At 42.8% G+C, this 22404-nt stretch overlaps 1 long non-coding RNA gene across 2 annotated transcripts; it reads left to right on the plus strand.

The window, feature by feature from the left end:
• Positions 1-2846: 2846 nt before the first annotated feature.
• LOC310754402 lies at positions 2847-15582 on the plus strand. 2 transcript variants are annotated; one of them, XR_014543803.1, is made up of 3 exons: positions 2847-3035; positions 11071-11136; positions 15157-15582. It is a non-coding gene; the product is annotated as an uncharacterized lncRNA (long non-coding RNA). The 2 variants fall into 2 exon arrangements; XR_014543804.1 differs by lacking the exon at positions 15157-15582 and adding an exon at positions 11842-12412.
• The last annotated feature ends 6822 nt before the right edge of the window (positions 15583-22404 follow it).

The following is a 22404-nucleotide window of genomic DNA, read 5'->3' on the forward strand; positions in this document are numbered from 1 at the left end:
AACAACAACAACAACAACAACAATAACAACAACAACAACAACAACAACAACAACAACAACAACAACAACACATTGGCTGCCAGACGCTCTCTAGGGTTTTAGACAATGGGCTTTTTGAGACCTACCTGGAGATGGTAGGGATTGGACCTTGGACCTTTGACATGCAAAGCTTATGCTCTCCCACTGAGTTATGACCCATCCCCTCTGCTTTGCCTGTATGCATATTTAATACACAAATAGAAACAAGCAGGCACTGCACCGATTGAGATATAGCTGGGGTATATGAAGCATGAAGGAGTTTCTCCCCACGCGATCCCTTCTACTTTTCATGAGTTTTCAGTGCTCCAGCTTCCCTGCAGAGTGGAGAATGGGACCAGTTTTCTCTTGCTTGGCATCTATACAGGATTATTTTCCCTTCCAATAGCCTTTTCCGTGGAGAGAAGACATTACTATTTATAGAGCACAGTATGTGTACACAGCATGAGTCCCACTGGCAGATCAGGCAAGAATATCTCTAGTTTAGAGGAAGCTGGGTTTCACTTTACTAGCTGTGGCTTAAGCAGAAGTCTGCCTGCGCCTTGTGCGCAGAGCCCCAGTGCATCAAGATAAAATCACACCTGTCTGACTGAAAAGCTACCCCCCCCCAAAGAAAAGAAAAACATAGGGAGCTGTTTAGTCACAACATTGGTCCATTTAGCTCAGTGTTCTCTACACTAACTGGCAGCAGTTCTTCAGGATTTTAGGCAGGGTTTTTCTTCAATCCTACCTGGAGATGGCCCAGATTGAACCTGGGATGTTCTTCATGAAAAACAGAGGCTGTACAGCTGAGTTGTGCTATCTGTGGTGGGTAGATTGAAGGGATGTGGGATAAATGTAATTTTCACATTTCTTAACACAATATGCAGCTGAAACACATCTATCCTTCAAAATTCACACTCCTCTGAATTTTGCAATGCAGTACTCAAACCAAAAAATCATTATATATAAAAAATCACATAGATTATGGGGAAATGTAGCAATAATGAATGTGTTGGTGAAAATAACATACCAATCTTCCATTATATTTGGGCAAATTGACAATAGTGTTGTTGTTTTTTTGTAAGAACTTCTCCCATAGTTAAGTTCACATTTTTCTAATTAGTTGTTCCAAACATTTACAGTGTTTTATCTTATTTTTAATTTTAATTTTAATTTTATGAGACCTACCTTCTCCTACCTCCTTCACGTTCCAGTTTCAGTATTAGTACAAGTGAATTTAATGCATTTCTTTAAAAAAAAATCAGTGTAATTCATTTTGGATGAATCTCCAGCAGGTGAGAGATTGTCACAAGCTCCCAAGCCATTCCTTTTGCACTTCAGAAGAACAGGTATAAAAACCACACAGCTGGATTGTATATTCTACATTGCCATTATTAAAGCTCTGGCTACTGGGAAATTCTTCCTAGATTTTTGATTTCTCAATTCCATGGCTTGAAGTTCTGAGTTTTGAATGGATGCACTAACCATTCTTAGTTGTTTCATTCCTCCTCCTCCTCCTTTTCCTCCTCCCCCTTCCTCTTTAAAAAATCTGTGCATGCTCAGTTTGCCACAGCTTACAGTTCTCTCAGTTCTGATTGAAGTGTCTGGAGATGGACAAGTCAGGTTGTGTATCCACAGCAATGACCAGTGGAGAAATGACTGCTGGGAGAAGCAGAGAGAAGAAATGCCATGGCGCATCTGTCACAGCACAGTCGGATGCCTTCATCTGCCCCAGCTGCAACAAAACATGTCCCATCCAGCAGGCACAGTTTGACTTCACCTCCAAAGGTGCACTCTTCAATTGTCTCTTGAGGCAGACGGATGTCAAAAACAAAACTGACTTGAAAGCTTGTGTCATCGTTAAATGTCTAGTTGCTCCCCTAAAATATATTAGCTCAACATACACCAAAATGGATGCCAGAGAAGGAGGGGCTTGATATAATTGTGGATCTAAAACAGTCACCCATGCTGGATTGAACATCATTAATGGAAATGATGCAATTATCACACTCAGTAGTTTTGTTGTGTGCATGTGTGTGCACGAGAGAGAAAGAGAGAAAACAGTTACATGCAATGGTGTGTGCACAGTTTGTTTGTAGGTTGATGCCTATGAAACCATCAGCTGGTATATATTACCAAGCATTTTAACAGTGCTCAATCACTAGACAGGACATTATCTTGTCTATTTGCATAGGACAGCAAATCTATCCATTGCACTAGTTTGCAAATTCCTACTGTTTATTTTCAACGCCTCTTTCATCTGCATTTAAGGTGCTCTGGGCTCCACAGTTTCAAGTACCGATAGGAATCGCATGAGAAATACCCTGGTTTGTTAAGCCCTCTTGAGTCCTCCCCCTCTTTTTTAAAGCATCTTTAGTTCTCCAATGCAAGCAGTTCCTCAAATCTATTCAATGTGTTCTGAGCACTGCGCTCCCCCCTCCACAAAGCATTCAGGGATCCTGCATCCGAACAGTTAATTTGCACTATGCTCTGTTTCAAGAAAAAGGAAAACTGTCACCCTGTCATTTTAGAGTCTGACACTAAGCTTGTCAAAAGAGACAGCTGTTAAAATGAATTACTGTTGACATGCAGAGAAATGGCCCCAGCCAGATGTAAAGGACATCTGCGGCAATGAAGTGGTACAGGGTGGCTTTTAAAATGTGGTCATACTGGTATTTGAATAGACCGTCTATGGCGTTAAAACATGGCCTTGACTCAGACTGTTTAAAGCAGTGAACCAGAGCCAATGAAAAATGGCCAAGAAGTGCTGATCTGTTGCCGTATCCATAACTTATGCCTGAATATGAAAACAGCTCTGAATTGGAGCTATTAAGCCCTTATCTTGTATCTGGGAGGATGTAGACTTAAAAACGCAGCAGGGAAGATTGTGTGTTTCCAGGCTCTCGAATCTGGGGAGAGGCGAGGCATAAATTCATGAGGTGGATTATGCTGCCAAATAAGTTGGTTTGTCTTCTCTGAACGAATGCCCAGGTTGGAATTGCAAGGGCATTAAAAAGGTGGGATGATTGCATCTAGGAACATCCGCAGATAAGTCCTGCTTTCATTGCCTTTCTCTCCCCCTCCCCTCTCTTTTTCTGTATGTGTGTAAGGCTTGATAGAGAAAGAGCTTGAGCTTAATGTATTTACTTGGGGGTTAGTGCTATGAGATTTGGAGCTTAGGATCACAGACAAAAATCAAATTAAAAAATCGAAATCCCTTGTATATGGGAAGCCTAGTTCCTTTGGTCTACACTTTGGTCTGCATAGTTAACAAGTTCTGTGGAGGAAAGAAAATTCAGATACTAAATTCAGATAGATAGATAGATAGATAGATAGATAGATAGATAGATAGATAGATAGACAGACAGACAGACAAAAATACACATAAAGATATAAACCTATACCAAACAGTAGGAACACATATGAAACAGTAGCCCTTGTGGTTATTTTCTCTTATCTATATGGCAGGAGCAAGGAAGTTTTTATTCATTCCAAGGGCAACATTCACTTCTTAGGTTACCTTTCATGTACCACAGGGCTTGAAACAAAAGTGGACAGAGAGATCAATATCATTGTATGTTACATTCTGCTGCCGTCATTTCCCTGACCATTTCTTCAGTCAGGGTACAAAGGGGTGTGTAGGGGCACCCTCAAATTCAAGGAAGGTGCTGCCTGGCCCCAGGGTGTATTTTTGCAATCCTTTGGTTATCGGGGCAGCAGCCCAGATGTGGGAAACACCTTTTTTCCAGCCTAAAAGCCACATTCCATTTTGGGTAACCTTCCAAGGGCCACATGCCATTAGTGGGTGGAGCCAGAGACAAAAGTGGGAGAAGCAGACAAGCTGAGTTTTATCTAAGCATAGTAGGTTAGTTTCTACATGCTCTCAACACCCCTCTCTAGCCTTCATCCAGGCATCCCCCACAAAGGTTCCCCATTCTGTACAGCTGCATTTTATTTATTTTCTTCATAGCGTGTGTGTGTGTGTGTGTGTGTGTGTGTGTGTGTGTATAGAGAGAGGTTTTCTTCCATATCAGTGTGCACAAGGAGGGTGTGTGGCTCCCACGTGGTCTCCTACCCAGACTTGATCATCTTTAGAAAGATTCCTGTATTGTGTGCCCTCAAACCATGTCCTGGGGTGGTCATACCTGTGCATGATGTGTTAGGTAGGAAGCTGGTGGTGCTGCCTATGTTTGTGGAAAATTCCCAGGGACCTGTGATCACTGATGAAGCAAATTCCTTCCTTCTAGCATCTAATTCTCCACAAAGCAGTGATGTGTACATGCTCCATTTCTCTTAATGCCAGGAGCCACATCCACACAAGGATGTACGGGGTGTTGCGGGAGGGGGTAGTACCTCTGGTGGGGGACACGTCATGCTCCTTCTTCGGTAATTTGTCCACCTTTGGTTCCCATCCTGCACTCAGCTCTCAACTGGAGCCAGTGCCGGCTTAAACCCTGTGGAGGCCCCTAGGTAGTAGAAATCTCGAGGGGGGAGCCCTTACAAATTATCTCAAAGCTTCTACTGGGCTACTTGCAAATATTCTACCAGGATCTGGAGTCAGCGGGAACGTGTGACACACTAGCCCACAAAAAGCTTCGTATCTGGAGGTTTCACGTGTCCACACTCTAGTGAGATAACATTGAACTAAGAAAGCTTGATTGTAATTTTCTTTCTAGATCAAATCAATATTATTTTGATCTGTTGCCATGGGGCCCTTAATAGGTGTGGAGCCCATAGCCTACTCTGCCGATTTGGTAATCCGGCACTGCCTGTGGCTCCCAGGAGCATGCAACAGTGGCCACAATCCAGGAACTGCTTCGACTGACTGCCTAAACCAGATGAGGGTAGCCGATGGGTCTCAAACCCTTAGTGAGATAGGAACTTCCCCTGCATGCAGAGACAGGCTCTGGAAGATTGAGCAGACGAGACCAACAGTGGGTCCAACAGTCAAGAAGGCAGGTTCTCCACATGCTGTAGAAGGAAGTGAGGGGCAGATGGGGCTCATCAACCTGGAAAGGTAGCCCATCTAGGAGAAGGAAAACTCTGATCCTAAACCTCTGCTGCCTTGTGGGATATCTTTGGGAGAATAAAAGGCTATGGAGTAAACCCTACACAAATATGGAGTGGAGTCCCTAAGACGTCTGAGTGGCGCCTTGTACACCTACTTCCTTCAGCCTTCAGTCTTCAGCCACCAAGACACCTACGTCTGGGTGGCGCCTTGTACGCCTACGTCCTTCAGCCAAGCTTGTGCCAGATGCATTGTTCTGATTTCCTTTGGACCACATCAGTGAGGTCTTGTCATCTGGGCAGCCCATGGAGGTCACTTCGATGCTGCTAACACAGTGATTTGACTTCATCCCTGGAAGGCAGAAGCATAACCCACGGTTTCTTGAGACAGATGGATGCCACAAACAAACAACACCCACACTATACATTCACTATCATTCCACTTCGAACAATCATGGCTTTCCCCCAAACGATCATGGGAAGAGTAGTTTGTTAAGGATGCTGAAAATTGCTAGACAACCCCTATTCCCCTCATAGAATTATAATTCCCACAGTCCAACAGGATTGATTGTTAAACCACTCTGAGATTTATAGCTTGGGTGGGTGTATCTTCTACCATCTTTCAGCATCTTACCAGACTATAGTTCCCAGGATTCTTTGAGGGGGCTAGCTACAACTGTTAAAATGGTATCGTGGTGCTTTAAATGTATGGTGTGGATGTGGCCATGGGTTGCTCTGCATTGGCAGCACATTGTCCAGCATGGAAAGGCTGATGCAGAATTCTGGATAGTGGTTGACAGGCAATCTTCCTCCCTCCCCCTGGCCTGTTTCACTGTAGCTTGAATTGCTGAATAAATGCAGGATTATTGCATTGCATAATCTTCCACAAACAAATAAAAGTGGGTAAAATCACTGTTCCTCATGGGATCACTCACAGGCAGCAGACCCTCTTGGGGCATCCAGTGTTGTACACACACCCTCCCTTTTAATAGCCAAACCTTCCATGGTTTGTGGAAGCCATTCACTCAGAGTACTGTATGGAGAAAAGATCGACAACTTCAACACAAACTCTGATTATATCTACTACAGTAACTGGTTTACAGAAGCAAGACTCCCTGTGGGTAGCCTTTCAGTAAGGCAACCCAAGCAGGGTCTTTTTTCTTTTCTTTTTTTAAAGGAAGGGAGACAGAGTTTGCTTATTTATCTTGCTACTTAGCACATCATGCAATTTCTTTGACATGAATTAATTTCCTCTGTAAAATGTCCCCTGTAATAACTAACATTGTCGCCACATTGTCCAACTGGAGGAAGGATTAATTAAATGAAAAGGGGCCAAGAGGAAGTTCTAACTTCTGATTACTTGTGACCCAGATATTTAGTACTCTCCTTATGCTGAGGCCTCAGGTGTTCCAGGAAGGATGTTTCTTCCACCACCCCCTTTAACCTTGAAACAAGGCAAGTTCAGACATCTCTGAGGGCGGTCATTTTTCTTATTTGCTCCAGATCCCCTTCAATTCATCATCAATATCCACAGGAAATAATCATCTCTTTATACTCCATATTCCTCTAAGCTCTGCAAGGCTCTTGTTATGATTGCTTTCCAGCTGTTTTTCCTCCCTTTCTCCTACAGAAAAAAATTCCATGTGAAGAATTTCTGGTCACTTACCAGTTGCTGATTGATACCTGCCAGTAAATGCCAACTTTGACCACCTTGAATGGAGATTTTGGTTTAGATAGTCCTTGATGCTCTAAATTATCATCCTTCTTTCTTTGGGGAGGTCTTGAGGTTCTCCAGCTTAAACTCTTGACATGAACAGTTTTTAGCTCCCAGGAAGGGCAGAGGTTAACAACAGTGAATCAGTTCAATGCTCTCTTGTTCTGAGTTGCTCTGTGAAGCTGGTCTGTGGTTAGATTTTAACAAGTTTTGCGTCCCAATTAGGTTGCAACATTTGTAGCGCAAACCATCTTTGCATAATATAATAAAGGGCATATTGTTGTTGTTTTGCAAGGCTGGAAAGTGAGAAAGCAAACACCACTGATGGTAAGACTCATAGATCTTCACCCTGATATTGGAACTCTATCAAACCAAACGCCCGTCCCCTGCTAGAAAAACAAAGAAATATGTACTTTGGGCACTCCTCAGTTTATGGACACACACATGGCTACTGCAGTTCATTAGTCCCCAAGGCAAAACTCCCATTTTTGTTATTGCAGTTTTGCATTCATGCAAAGGGGAGCAGGAGGGCTGATCTTGTTGACCAGGATAGAAAAGAGATCAGTGATGTGACTGCCCTATTCAACTCAACCCAACCTTCTCTATCCATATTATTATTAATTAGATTTATTACCCTGGGATACCTTGACCCCTGGGATACCTTGCAACTCTACAATTCTATTGAAACAGTTAAATCACAGTCAAGAGAATAGGGCTGTAAGTCCCGGAAGACCTGCTTCCTGCTTTGTAGGTTTTTTCCCACCTGGCCTGGGTGAAGCTGCTTAACAGAATCTTGGGCTAGGGTATTGTTTGGGTAGTTTTGTTGGGAAGGAGGTTGTTGCTGTTGTTGGTTTTTGTATCTTTATTTTAGATTGTTCAGTTTTGTTGTGCCTTTTAATGTTTTATTTATTATTACTACTGTTCCTATGTTGTAGTTATGTATTTTTTCATGTTGTTAACTATCTTGAGCATGGTTCGAACTGTGGAAAGGTAGCGTAGAAATACAATTATGTATGTGCATATGTATGTATGTATGTATGAAGAATATATATAAAGTGTTGCACATTGGGGTTGCATTTTCCTGAGTTGCTTCATTACTCCAGCACAGCAGTCTTTGCCTTAGTAAGTTGACCACCAAATCACGCTGCTGGAGAAATAAAGCGCTTCCAAAACGTTTCACAGCATAAATCGGGGATGGGGAGCTGAAAATTTCAGGAGAGCCAGAGCCAGAGAAATTGGCCAGGCAATGTCAAAAAGCCAGTAATTTCCCACTGAGTCATCATACATCTCAAGAAGGTTTATGAACAGAAGGCTGCCAGAGTCAGAAATGATGTCACTTAAGATGGAGGATTGTCATAGTCCAACGCTGGATGATGCAGGGAAATTATTGATGACAACCAGGGCAGCTGGAAGAAAGCAATACAGTCGCTTTAGCAATGCAGCAGCAGAAAAATGAATAAACTGGTGGGCAGGCGGAAGCAGTGGTGGAGCTTCATGCTCCGGCACCGGGGGGTAGTGGAGAGCAGGCAGGGGCAAGGCTGGTGCGTGTCCTGGGGTCGTGACATGCCACCTGTGGGGGTGTGGCGCCCAGCAAGGGTGGGGGGGCAGCCACGATAGCACCCACCGGGATCGCGCTGCCGGGGGCGGTGCGTTCCCCCCCTCCACCTCTTCCTCCAGTGGGTGGAAGTACAGGAAGCCCATGAGCCTGCCAGCTGTGAAAGACACAGGCAACAGAGAAATTCCTTAGCTGGCATTTATTTGTGTAGATTGGGTGTACAGAATTTTGTGGGAGCCCCAAAGCACCTGACAGTATTGTTATATAATGCAAGTAATATCCAGTGTGCTTTGTAGCATAACATTATCACACATAGAAAGAAAACACAACACACACAAACAGGAACTTACAGTTTAAATTTCTACAGTACAGAAAACAAAACAGAGGGAGGAAATTGTAGAGTGGAAGGGGAGGTGCATGTTTACTAAAATGCACATACTAGGCAGAAATGTGCATAGGAAATGCATACATCAGTGAAAACAGCATACAAAAATGCATTATATTAAAAGAAATTGCTTGCAAAATCATGCACATTAGTCAGACTGCAGGCAAAAATGTTTTTTAACAATAGAAGAAATCCACAATAAACTATTGAAGAAATTTCATGAGGATTTTTTTTTTTAATGCAAATCTGGAGGACTGTATTTAAGACCAGAAAAACAAGAAACAGAGAGAACCAAATTTGACAGATCCACCATGGTAATGCTACATACACTGGGCAAGAGAAACCCTTAGCAGGCACGATGCACACAACCAGCAAAGCTGGCCCAATATATTTTGCTGTTTGTGGTGGCAACCCCCACCCACAATAAGACAAGGAACATAGTACCCAAGGCCAGCTGAGGCAGAAGATCCCAGAAGTGTTCTTCTTCTTCATCTCTAGCAGGGAAGAACATACACTACAATAAATTAAAGGAAGTAAAGAATTTGCTGCATTTCTTGACAACCAAAACCATTGCCTCACTTTGTCTAATAGTAGGGTGGGTTTTGTTCCCCCAGACAGATGCACTCCAATTATAAGCCGTCTTTCTGCACGAACACCTTCTCACTCCCTCTCAAACACAGGTGTACTTTCTCCTCAGCTGGAGGGGTATCACCTCTTTCAAAAATACAGAGATCCCCAACCATCAGTCATATGCTCCCAGTACTGAAACATCAACCATCTTAGACCATTAACCAACAACCTGCCCAAGAAAGGGTCAGCCAAGAATGTTTTATAAAGTACTCTTGGTGTCTTATGTATTGCACAGTAAGAAAAGCAGATTGCAGGATTTGTCTCCAGGCCTCTGCTCTAAAAAGACTTAAAATGAGAAAAGCATGAGACATGAGTAGTAGAAAATCACTCCCCCATTTTCTTCAGGGACTGGAAATATTTTGTGGGAAGATTTGAGGCAAATTTTGGGCCAGCCTCAGTCTAAACCCAGCAAAAGGGGAAGAGGTTAGCAGGATTATATTGGCAGGGTTAGAAAGGCGAAGGGAACAAGCCCAGTTCAGGTTGGTTGCATGGCTCATTAGAGATTTACAATTTCTTTGCCTCCTATCTCTCCTGGTTAATGCCACGGGACTGGGAGCCCCTGCGGTGGAGAGGCTGGTGTTTGCTACCTCAATAGCAATAGAGGCTTTGAGAAGGATTTTAGCAATATGAGTGGAAAAATTCCCCATGCAGTGTCTTTAATGCTGCTATCCCTTGCTGAGCTGGAGCTGGTATAATTCTTCATCTGTGCAAATAGGGAGGGAAACTGGGGCATTAAGCTGCGATTGTTTGATGAATTCCTGCAAGCAAAGATGAATAAATTGCATAACATTCCCTTTGAATTGTTATGATCAGAAAGCTGAAATTAAGTTATATTATTCGGCTCAGAGAGGCAAGGATACCAACTTGCTTATAGATGTGAGGATTTAAAAATGTGCTAAATGGCCATCAGAGGGAATTTTGCCATTGCTTTTATGTTTGGAGAATCACTGCTGCCACTGGCTTCGAAGAGATGAGGGAATAGACCCAAAGGTTCCCCTCCTCTGAAAATACATCTCCTTCTATAGGTTAAAGATTCCTGCTCTTGGGGATAGGGAACCTTTAGATCCAGTTTATTGAAAAGCTTCATTAAGTTGAATTCTACAAATCACAGAGTTCATGAGGTTTAGTGTCGGCATGAACCAACTCATATGCAAGCAACTTGCCATCTATACCCACCCTCCATTAATACCACCCCTTGTTGTTTTTTTAAGGTCTTACCATTGCTTCTTTTTTTAAGGGGGAAGAGCATGCCCAACAATGAAAAGTTGAAAGCAGATGGGAAGAAAACAGCACAATTTGCCAAATGCGAACACACACTCAACCACCCTACCCCACCTGCTAGAAGCCACACTAGTACAAGCAAACACAAAAGACACAGAAAGAAAATCAGTAGAGAGAGTTCACTGAAGCACAGCCTATAGTTTTTTGTTTCTTTGCAAGGCTGGAACTGCAAAATCAGGATTGTTCAGTTGTCAATTACTAGGTGTGGGCACAAGCTTCTGTTGCCTCATGGGGAGAGGGAGTTTCACAAATTATGTGGGCCTGACATATTGAGCTGTAGTATCTTGAGGTTGGATCCAGAAAAGTTGTGGGCAGAAGGAAAATATTTGACCTTAGTGGACCCAGCTGTAGTCATACATGAACCAGTTATTACTGGACCAGACTACTGTAGTGCCCTCTCTGGAGGACAGTCTCTGAATATAGTGCACCAAAATTCTTCTCATCCTTTGTTGTTGTTTCTGCTGTTCTTATTTTATATAGCACCATCAAACTTTGCCCAGAAGGCTTGTAGTCTGTCATTCAGCACAGAGGAGACAATAAAGAAAGGTAAGGGAACTGTATGCCATTTCCCTTCTGCACTCATGCTTTTGACCCAGTGGTAAAACACCATGTAAAGTAGAAGCTTGGTATAGTCATATGTGCATTCATATCCAGATAATCATGCAATGGGGGGGGGGCTGGAGCAGGCCCCCCCCACCTCCAGTACTAATGTCACTGCACTGACCATCTCATGAATTGAGTAGGGATGAAGGAGAAATATGGTTTGGCTAGCATGTTAATGCAAACTTAACTTTTCTGCAACAATATGTGTTCTGAAGTTCAGTCATCCTTTGAACTTTTCATTTCCATGGATTTTCCAATTTAGTTCTCCAATTAAATATAAAAGGTGCAAAAATAGATATGTATTATGGGAAAGTGTGCATTAAAATGCATATAATATACAAATATGCATTATTAGGAGAATTTGTTTGGGGAAATATGTGTATCAGGCAAAATTGCATACAGAAGTATGCATATTAGGATAAATACACACAGATATGCTGATGGGGACTCTTTTTCTTTTAAGCAGACTGTTGAAAAAATGTGGTGAACTGAAAATAAGACTGGGAAAATGTGTAACAGAGAAAAATCAGAATTGATAGGCTTGACTATCCCAGGTGTTGAGTGGAATATGTGTTAAGTTGTGGGTGAACATATCAGATGACACAGCGATTCTTCAAACACCTCTTGTTTATTTACAGGCCAGGACAGAACTGAACTGAACTGAAGGGTTCAGCCAGCCTGCTTATATAGAGCTCCACTACAACGCAACTGTAACCATTTTCTGTAACTATCCAATCACTGAATGTCACTTTCGATCCCTTATTTGTATAACTATCTACAGTATCCCCCTGCTGGCCCAGGGTGAGAACTTCAGTACATAACAATATGCACCTGTTTAAGCACTCCACATAACTGAGACTTGCCACTTATTATGGTCTAATATTGTAGAGTACCTGCTTGTGTATAACTGGACACCAACGAATGAAATTTGATTGCTGACTTGATGCTGTTCACCACCAACACCCCCTATCTCTGATCCTTAACTTTTAGATATCTCAATAGTGGGGGCCCCCAGCTTTGAACTGCTCTATTTTCTCAAGTGTATGTTGCACCAATATTGCTGGGATTTTCAGCACCTGGTGAACCTGTCACTATTCATCAATGCTTTTGATGAAAGTGGTACCCATTGCTGAGCTGATGTAGTTATGCTGCTAGTATAGTATTGGTTTCACATTAGTTTGTATTTAATTGAAACATTGCTTTATTGTATTGTTTCGATGTTATTTGTTACTCTGAGGTTGTGAAGAGTGGGTTATAAATAATGTAAATAAAATAAATAAATTTGTAAGGTGCCCTTACATTTCTGTCCTAAATTTTGTTATGAAGTACTAATGTTGGTGACTCGCTGAGATGCAACCATTTGGCCACTTCATTCATAACTGCTATGAATGTTCATTTATAATGTGGTAGCTTTCTCTTCAGTATATTGAACTTATTCCATAAGTTCCATTCATCTCCCAACAAGAATCCAGGCAAAGAGGCAGAGCTAGGATAAAGAAATAAAGACAGATGGCTCTTAATTACAAAGGTGAAATGCCAAATTAAATTTGAGGCTGCCCCCAATCACTTTAAAAATAGAACACTGACTTGGTTTACTTTGTAGGCAAAGGTGAACATTTCCTGAATTATAATCTTCCAGTGGAAACATTCTTGCTTCCATTGTTCAGAAAGAGATTATTTTAAAACATTAGTGAGACTTTCAATATTTGGAATGAGAAGGAAGTATCCTCATTTTTCTTGTTTGTTTTTGTTTACTTTTAAAAAAACCCCACAGATTTGTATTGAACAGTATTGAAAAACACCAGTTAATGTTTAAATTTAATTTTAATCAAAAGTCTTCATATAAACACTTAGGTTCCATCTGCACTATACATCTAAAGCAGTATACAATCGTATCTTGTTTTGCAGCTGGGATCAGTTCCAGAGCCCCAGCCGCTAGCCGAAAAGGACACAGGGCAAAGTGCTGCATCTGTGCACGTGCACGGAGCAGTTTGCACTTTTGCGCATGCGTGAAGCACGATATATCATTTCTGTGCATGCATGAGCGGCAAACCCGGAAGCAACCTGTTCCGGTACTTCCGGGTTTGCCACGGATGTTCACTGGAATGGACGCTAGACAAGGTGGACATTCGCGGAGGTATTGCTGTAATACCATTTTAAACAGTTATAGATTCTCCCAAAGAATCCTGGGAACTTTGTTATGTTCAGGTTGCTGTGAATTGTTAGGAAACTCCTATTCCCCTGACAGAGCTACAGTTTTAAGTGTAGGTTAACAGTCGATCCCTCTGGAAGTTGTAGCTCTGTGAGGGAAATATGGGTCTCCTAACTCTCAGTACCTGTAACACACTACATCTCCCAGAATTCTTTGGGGGAAGCTAAGTCTGTTTAAAGTGGGATCATAGTACTTTAAATGCATAATGCAGATGCAGCATGGGTGAAAAAAATAGCCTACTTTGCAAAGGTAAAATTTGCACGTGTTGTTTTGCCCACTTTTGCCTATGTCCCCACCTACCATGGCATGTGGATCCCAAAAGGAATGCGACCTTCTGATTAAAAAAGGTTCCACATCCTTGGTCTAACCTTTCAGGGCAAGTAGTTTCACATACATGTTTTTGTGATGGAAAACCCCTGTCACACGTTGCAACAAAGCGTGCCTCAGAAGGCAGTCACAAGATGCTCTCAATAGTAGATCTCAAAAATGAATCGCAGAATTGTGAGCAGGAAGGGACCCAGAGGTAGGGCTGTCATATGTCCAGGTCTCCCCAGACACACCTGAGATTCGTCCATCAGAAATAGCCAGGTGTATGGCAACCCTTGTCAGAAGTGTTGATTTTTTTGGAGAATTTCCAGCTCCGCTTACCCAGAAATGGTGCTTCAGGTTAAGAACTTTGCTTCAGGATAAGAACAGAAATCGGGCTCCAGCGGTACAGCAGCAGCAGGAGGCCCCATTAGCTAAAGTGGTGCTTCAGGTTAAGAACAGTTTCAGGTTAAGAACAGACCTCCCGAACGAATTAAATACTTAACCTGAGGTACCACTGTACAGGAATCCTGTCCACAGCTACTCCTGGTGGGGCTTGAACCACCAACCTTCTGGTTAATAGCCAGGCACAGTGATCCACTGCACAACCTGAGGTTCTAAGATTCATACAGGAGAAGGCAGCCTTGCAAGTCCCAATCTGGATTAGGGCTTTCAAAGTTAAATTTTGTCAGAATCTTGAATTGCAGTCCATGCCAATAGATGCTTGTTTCCATGTGTGACTGTGTTGCAGGAGCGGTTCACATGGAAGGGCAGAATCACAGAGTTGCCCTCTCAACAGTGGTGTCCCTGTTGCTTACCTGAGTGGTGCAGGAGAGGGCAGTGGTGAAATTGAAGTTGAGTGAGTACACTGCCCAAGACAATCTGGCACAATTGCTGGTATGCCCCCACAACCTCAACCTCACCACCACCCTACACACCCACACCCCACACCAACATCTAACTAAGCAGCAGTGGCACTCCCCTCCCAAGCTGGCCACTCCTGCTTGCATTGTGTGATGAACCACAGAAATGCAGGTGGCAACCTTCTTAGTGAATAATTTTCAAGACTCACTCCACCTTAGGGGAACAGCCAAAGCTCAGTGTCTGAGTGTCTGTTTTCCATTCAGAAGCTCCTAGGTTCCATCCCTGGCATTTCCAGGAAGGGCTGGAAATATCCTCTGCCTGAAATCCTGGAGAACTGCTGACAGTCAGTGTAAACAATATTGACCTAGGTGGAGCAATGGTCGGACTTGCCATGGGGCAGCTTCCTACAGTGGCCCACCCAGGCTGATCAGTGGCTCCTTATGAACAGAAAGAATGTAAAGGGTTTCCTTTTTCCAGGCTTGCTTCAGCAACATGATTTTCATGAGCACTGGTGTGCTTTTTTATTTATCTTCTTGCTCTTTGCCCTGACTCTTGGCTTATTCTCTGATCTTGTCTTCCAGATTTTCCTTCAGCCCTTTCTTCTGGAGTGCTCATTGTCTTTGCCTCCTGGTTAGCCCTTCGCTTTGGCTTGCTCTACGGCTTTTCTTCATTGGCTCCTCCCTCATTTCTTACAGCCACCCATGGCACAAACCTGACACCCTGTTTGTCCATCACCCACCCCCAACTGATGTTGTTGTTAGATTGAATTACACTGAATGCATCTACAAGCTGCTTCTACACATATACTAGTGTTTGTGTATAGCTGCTTGATTTGTATAGCTCAACTATTGTGTACCTGGGTACATGGACTGTATAGTTCTTGAATACTACATGTGATTAACTGTACAGACATACAACTCCACTATTTGTGCACACAGGTACACAGATTATGCCTCCTGTTGCTGTTCATCAAGGTTAAGAATGCATGGAATTCTAAATTGATATGAATGTTGACATAAATAAATGCCTGCTTGTCACAGTTATAAAAGCAAGTATTGTATCTGTTTGCCTGCCTGCCTGCCTACTTACACAACTAAACACACACACACTTTCCTTCCCTCCAAAGGAGGAAATGAATATCATGGAAGACATACACACAAAAACCAGGGCATTTCGTTCTTATGCACAGCAATGCACCTATATCGCTCCTCATCAGAAATCATTCTTAATGATGTCAGTGACAGTTTTACCTGAGAAACGACTGTTGGTGAATTTTAATTCAGAAAGGGCATGCTTTCTGGAAGAAGGGCTCTGTGGCAAATTGATTTTTCCAAGTTTAAGAAGAGACTGTGCAACATATCCAGGTGATGAGGACTGTCTCTGTATTACTAAAACAGATGGGCATTGCTCTTTCACATGTAACATCATGGGGATAGGCAACAAGCAAGCCAAGGGTTCATTCTGGAGTTCACAGTCCTCCTGCATGACCCTCAGCATGTTACTAAAGATTCTCCTCTTGTCTTCTGTAAGCTGACTTCATTGACTCTCAAATTTCCTGTATTGCATTGGCTTCTGAAGCAGGTATGGCTGGGGCCAAGCCAGCTGTGATTAATAGTGTGGTTAGCGATCACATTGGGGTTTTGCAAAGTAAATTCCAGGTACCCCAATGAACACACACACAGCAACACACACACACAGCATGGCTGTGAGGCTTAGGGGATGGTAAGTATATTTGGAGCCAACGGGGTTCAGTATCCTTTAAAGTGTCTTAATGTACCTAATTTGCACTACCCCAAACAACATGGAAATAGAAACACAGCTATCCTTCAAAATCAACGCTGCTCTGAATTTTACAATGCAGTTCTCCAACCAATAATTTGTAATTTGTACAAAAATGTCTATAGTAAGCAAAAGTGAGCACGAAACTGCATATATTCATGTAAGTAGCATACAACAATGCATTATACTGAGGAAAGTGCCTTGCAAAAATGTGCACAGTACTCTAAATGGCATAAAAAAATGTGTGTAATGGGAGAAATTCACACTAAAATGAATTTTCGTGAGAATTTTCCCCCTACCCTCATAAACTAATGTGTAAATGTGAACTGAAGTTAAGACTGGAAAAAAATAGAAACTGAGAGAAACCAAGTGACAGATTTGTCCATCCTCACTACAAATTACCTTGTAGGGCCCCCTCAATGTGCCTTCAGCCAATTCAGATCTCTCTCTCTCTCTCTCTCTCTCTCTCTCTCTCACACACACACACACACACACAACTGCCCATTCAAACACAAAAAGAGATTCCTGGCTCCTGTTGACTTTCATTCTGGGTTGTTAACTAGCCATCAACCTAACAAGAGAATAGTCAGCCAGAAACCAGTGACATCTGCTGAGCAGGTCTTGTAGAGGAGTGTGCAGAGTGCTAGGGTCCACTGATTAACTGTGAGGTCTTGCAAAGCCCTGTTGCAAGTGCCAACAGCTGATTGTTGCCACTTGCAGAGCTCTTTGCACAGAGCTTGAGATTACCCTATAATCAGTTGATCATCACACATTGTAGGCTGTGCCTTTTCCCACATGGCTTTAAACCATGTGGGCAAAAGTGGGTTACCTACCATCATTGTGATAACACGTGACTGAGAGGTAGGTGACCACACCTATCTCTCAGATTTTGCTCATGGGAGATACAAGAGGTAACAATTATGCCCACTGGCTGGATCCAGTTCCTTACATCCTGGCCTATGCATTTGGCTTCATGGGTCACAAGTTTTAGGAGCCTGAAGCAAACAAGGCAATGTCTTCCATGAGTTTGTTTCCATTCTAGAGCTTCTTCATTGCTTGTCAGCGTAGTCTTATTTCCCCACCTAATTTAGGAAGACAATGAAATTCTCATATGGCTGAAATCCAATATCTATTTTATTTCATTTTTGGCCTGGTCTGCAAACATGACCACACTTAAAACTTTTCTGCACGGAGTCCAAATGTTTGCGTTGTTTAGAGCTGCCAAGCGGACTGCCATCTCTGCTTGGAATCGAATGTCAGTGAACCAAGTACATTTACCAGGCTCTGTCAACCTGTCAGCATCTGTTAAAGCTTCTGCCTAGATGTATGCCCAGGAGGGAGTGAAGAAAGGGATGGGAGAGTGAAAGAGCCAATGCACGTCCCAAAGGCAGAAATCGTGTGATGCCTTCCTGTTTCCTTTCCTTTCCTTTCGTTTTCAGACATTCATTCACTGAAAATGAGGACTACTCACAAATTAAGGCTGCCTCATTCCAAATTGAAATTAGCACCTCTACAGTTGCTTGGAACTGCAGGAGTAGAGAGCACTGTTGTGTTCAAGCCCTGCTTTCATGAACATGAACATCTGGCTGGCCACTTTGAGAAGAAAACCAGCTGTGCTGGTCGCCAATTTGTATCTGGGCCCAATCAAAGTGCTCATGTTAGTGTTCGAAGCCCTAAACAACTCAGGCCCCAAATACCTGAAAGAATGCCTGCTTCCCCACAGACCACCCTCGGGCGCTAAGATTAGCAGAGGAGGCCCTCTTGGTTGTACTGTCAGTCTCAGAAGGTTGGGGTTGGGGTGGCCCAGGAGAAGACATTTTCAGCAGCAGTCCCTAAATGGTGGAACTGCCGTCCCACAGAGTTGACTTAACATTAAAAAGTCACCCTCAGTATGCAGCTTTCAGTGAATTTTGAAGATGCACCTCTTTACTCTGCCTTTTGACATTTGAGACATATACTTTTAGAACCCACCTCATTTCTGTGGTTGTAAGTTGTCTTAAACTGTTTTTAATGTTGCAACCTGCCCTGGGACCTTGGGCCAAAGTCTGCAAAAACTTCTAAGCATAAAGCAATACAAAAAAAGAGAAAAAGTTAATTTAAAAATGCCAATTAAAACAAATGCTAAAAACAAATTGACATATCACTTATCAAATGATAATAAATATCAGTAGTTTTGAAGTAAATGTACATAATAAAGTTGCGTTAAAATTGCATGTCTGGGTTAGGGTTGGCTGAACAGGCATCAAAAACAAAACACTGGAGGTGCCGCCCTTTAAACAATAGTCCACTAGAACTGGACTTGTTTTAAATTTGTGACAGTCCTCTCTTTCTGAAGGGCCACCAGAGGAGAGTCCTCTGTTAGAAGGCATCTACCATTTGAAGATAAAGGAACAGAATGGAAAGCAGAGCCTTTGTCCACTAACAGCATGTGGGCAGCAGACAGGGCACCTGGGGCAGTAGTATTCAATGCCATCAGTGCAATGACATTTGGCTTTGCAATGGATCTTCTCTCTTATCCTTTCCCCATGTGCTCCCAAAGTCTGTTCTTGCTTCCCCTTCCCACACAACATCCCAGAGCAGATTTAGGGAGGGCATAGGATTCACATGTAAGAAAGTATACTTTTTCCAAAAGTAAAAAAAAAAAACAAAAAAACCCCACAATCCAGCTACAACCATGAGGTAACTACTGGGGAGAGGGGAGGAGAAGAGATGCCTAGTGTCAATATATCCTTGATAACACTGAGGAAAGAAAACTGCAGCTTGGGTAAACTTTCTCTCAGATTCCATCAACACACACATATAACCCGCTGAGAGTTATAGATGTGATTATTTACTGCGCTTACAAGGTTACACGGCATCATTCTGTGCATTATATTTTCAGCAATGAGTCCCAGGGGAAAACAAAATTCCCATTTTTATTTTTATTTTTTGTAAAGGAAACACGCTACGAACCATTTGGAGATGATGTTCTTTTATTTTTGTATGGGGAATGGGATTTGCATTTTAATTAAAATTTGCATAAAATCTCTCTTCCTGGGTCATAGTGCTGGTTTTCGTTTTCATTCAGATGCTCAGAAAATGTAAATTTGTTTACATGGCCTTAAAAAAAGTGTTGCCAGGGAAGAATAATGAGACCCGTGGCACACCATTGCAGTCACAATAAATCTAACAGTGCCACAGCTAATGTCTCAGTGCAAGGTCCTCCGCAACAAGGAAAGATGGGGGTATATACATTTCTTTCATTATATGTACCAAAGTAATCCAAACTGTGGGAGCAAGTTACATATACTATTTGGTGAGTGGGGGCTGGGGGATATTAACCTAAAAAATAGACAATTCACCACCACCACCTCTTTCCTGAGATAAGAAAGGATGCAGTGACATTTAGAGCAAGGCTTTTATTAGAAAATAAAGTCCTTCATGTTTATTAGGCCTTGCAAGGCTCAGCTGTGTGCCTGTGTGTTTTGTAGAAATAAAGATATCAGTATTCATGTGGCAGGCAGAGGTTTACAGCTGCAGTGGGTACGAATACTAATAATAGGATAAAAAGCGGATGTCATATTAAGAGGTCTTGAATGTGGCACTCCAGACATGCCTTGTTTTATTTTTACGAATCGTGCTGTGCTGACATCCGTCCTGGAAAGGGAAACAGAAGGACTGCAGTGGGGAGACCTTCTGAGGCCAAAATGAGAGATGGAGAAAGCAGCTTTCTGCTCACCCTGAGGAAGGAATCAGGCCCTTGGAGCATTCTATTTGAATACTCAAAAATCCCCGAGGTTTCATTTGTTTTTGTTTTTAAAAGCATTCAAAATAATATGTGAAGGAACTGATTCTTCAGTGCCACCTGCTACCCCAGGGGTCAGGAAACTCAGACCTAAAGGATGAATGTGGCTATCTATCTGGGCTTTGAAACTCTCCTCAGCCATACCCCCCAAGGGCCTGGCATGTTTTTGCCCAGCTGGGATGTGTCCTTGGACTCTGGTTGGTTATGCCTCTTGCTTGTCTGTATGAAAGACCAGGGGTCTGGGTGGGGGTTAGAAACCAACTACTGTATGAAGGTAGAATTAATATTAGCTGTTCTAGACACCTTTGCCTCTAGCCCCACCTGCCACCAGCATGTGGCCCCTTATCCTAAAGGGAATGTAGGCTTTGGGCTAAAAAGTTCCCCCACCCCATGCTGTTATCCTGTGGTCTAAACCACTGAGCTTCTTGGACCTGCTGATCAGAAGGTTGGCAGTTCGAATCCACATGATGGGGTGAGCTCCCATTGCTCTGAACCAGCTTCTGCCAACCTAGCAGTTCAAAAGCATACCAGTGCAAGCAGATAAATAGGTACCGCTGTGGCAGGAAGGTAAATGACATTTCTGTGCGCTCTGGCTTCAGTCACACTGTTCTGTTGCACCAGAAGCAGTTAGTCATGCTGGCCACATGACCTGGAAAACTGTCTGTGGACAAACGCCAGCTCCCTTGGCCTGAAAGCAAGATGAGCGCCGCAACCCCATAGTCGCCTTTGACTGGACTTAACTGTCCAGGGGTCCTTTACCTTTACCTTTTTATTAACCAAAGGATTAGAGCAATTTGCCTTGGGGCCAGAATCGAGCAGCACCCTTGAACTACATCAAGACACTACTTCTTAAAACTAATCTGAAAACACAGCTAAGGCAGTGATACTGATAGCATATTTTTCTGCTCAGGACCACAGGGGGTTGAGCTACAATGTTTTACTTAAAGAGTAGCAGGGATAATGGGAGTTGTGGTCCAATAGCACGTGGAGAGCACCATGTCAAACCCCTCAACTGTCCCGATAAAACCAGGACATCCCATTTTTTCAAGTGCAAGCACAACAGCCATTTTAGGCACTGTGGTCTCGCACGATCTCATGCCGCAATCTTGCCCTGAAACAGCATTATTCAGGGCTGCAACCTCATGTGGTACCCCAAAACATGCTTTCTTTTGGTGCCATGATATCATGCAAGGGCATAGCCCTGGAAAAGCACTTTTGGGGGTCATGATCTCTCACAGGTCATGTGACTTGCACAGAAATACAGCCCCAGAAGACAGCTCCCGGTTTTTGCCTCAGCGTGTTGGAGGTTATACAATGTTAGCCAAGTCTTCTGTCAACAAATCCAGACTCAGCCAACTTTCCAGCACAGACCATGTGGCTTTTAATCCCCCTGATGAAGATTCAGGATAGTAGATGTGGCTAGGGCTCCCCTAAAACCAAGATTGACTAACCTATAGCCCTTCAGATGTTGTTGGACTCCCAGCTTTCATCTGCCCCACTCAGCATGACCAGTAATCAGGGATGGTGGGAGTTGTAATCTACCAACATCTGGTGAGCAGCACATTGTTCTGCTACGTAGTCCCTTGAGAAGGGCCCATTGCTTCATTGAAGATGAGCTAGCACCAGGTAGTGGAGATTAGTTTCATATGTGCATCCACATTGTCTGTTTAATATGTCCTGCTTTATGAGTTCACCATATTAAAACAATTCCCCTCACCTGAGATGTCCTGCAACCACCCTTTGCACAATAGAATTCAAACAAAGCAAAGCAAAGATATCATGTTGCCGTCACCACAGGACAAAGAAACAATGAAAATGCTGTGAACTTCTTGCAGCAATATAGATACAGGTAGATATAGATATATTCAGTAATTTAGAAGCAGCCAAATGGTGCCTGTTTGAAAAATAGACAAAACAAGGAAATTGGTCCTATAGACTGATTGTATGACAGAAGGCCCTATGAGAAGTGCAGATTTTGTGCCTGAGCTGTAAAAAGAGGGGAGCCCCAGTGTGAAAGCTGACACAGCATTAGCAAAATAATGCTCCAGTACATGCAGCCATAATTATTTGCTCGTTAATAACAAATTTTTGCAAGTCACAGGAGTAACACAAATTGGAAAACAGAAATAATTATCAGCAATAATGCTGCAGAAGCCAGACAGATTGGAAGTCTCTTCCCCTTTAAATTTAATAATAGTAAGATAACCAGGAAATTAATAAGAAATACATAATTGAAAATTAACCTTGCAAATCTGTTGTTAATGAC

The sequence above is a fragment of the Podarcis filfolensis genome (genome assembly GCF_964270895.1).
Source record: "Podarcis filfolensis genome assembly, chromosome: Z".
Taxonomy (NCBI): Eukaryota; Metazoa; Chordata; class Lepidosauria; order Squamata; family Lacertidae; genus Podarcis; species Podarcis filfolensis.